Here is a 1,042-nt window from a genome sequence, read left to right as displayed (position 1 = left end):
GTCCTGTGAAAGTCATGGGAAGATGGGATACATCTTAGTACTTATAAGAAGTAATGAGCAATGCCACTTAGTTCATGAACTTATATATGGAGAGAATTATTTAGCATTTTAAGTCACCTGTGCAATTAACAAATAACTGGTTGGGCACTGGAGCAGCTCCCCAGGGCAGTGGTCACAGCCCCAAGCTGCTGGAGTTCAAGAAGCATTTGAACAGCACTCTCAACCATATGGTCTAACTTTTGGGTGGTCCTGTACAGAGCCAGGATTTGGACTCAGCAATCCTTGTGGGTCCCTTTCAACTTGGGATACTCTATGATTCTATGATAACTTTACAAACTCTCGGGCAACAAAAATCTCAAACTGGTTATCTAGAAAATTAAAAGCAATCCTGGTGTATTTTCTAAACTATTCCTCAGTAAGGCCCTAGCTGTAGACTTGCAACTGATGGCTGTAATTTAAAGATACGAGAACATCCCTTCAGCTGTATGCATCTTTAGAAAATCTAGATATGAAGATCATTAAAACTAAAGGTAGCACTTATAGGATATGCCACACGTATTAAAAAACCAGAGTGTGTACCAAGTTTTATTCTCAGTTGTAGTACTACAGTGTGACCTAACTGGGTAATTCTTGTTTCTTTAGCCCAAGTTTTCTACAGGAAAAGAATCACGTCTCAAAGACCCCAGAGTAGGTATGGAATGCTTCCATAAATGTCACTGCTACCTTGTAAATCCTCAAAGCAAGATTTTTATACTGCCTCTGAGATATGCAGTCTGCCAGAACTGCAGAGGGAGAGGCACAGAGACAGGGCTGGAGAGATATGGGGGCTTTCCATTCTTTCACAGCTACCTTATTTCCCAGAGAATAGAAGAACTGAACATTAAATCCTTAGTTTTATGATGGATCCAGCACTTCTGAAAGTATTCCTTCCAAACTTAACAATTATCCGAATAGTCAAACAATTCAAATTCAAACACCTGAATAATTTCAGATTGAACATCGATATTTTATCTTTATTTTGTTGTCTTCTTTTTTTTTTTCT

Source organism: Meleagris gallopavo, chromosome 7, assembly GCF_000146605.3.
Source record: "Meleagris gallopavo isolate NT-WF06-2002-E0010 breed Aviagen turkey brand Nicholas breeding stock chromosome 7, Turkey_5.1, whole genome shotgun sequence".
Lineage (NCBI taxonomy): Eukaryota > Metazoa > Chordata > Aves > Galliformes > Phasianidae > Meleagris > Meleagris gallopavo.
The sequence above is the reverse complement of the archived record's forward strand: the minus strand, read 5'-3'. Positions refer to the sequence as shown.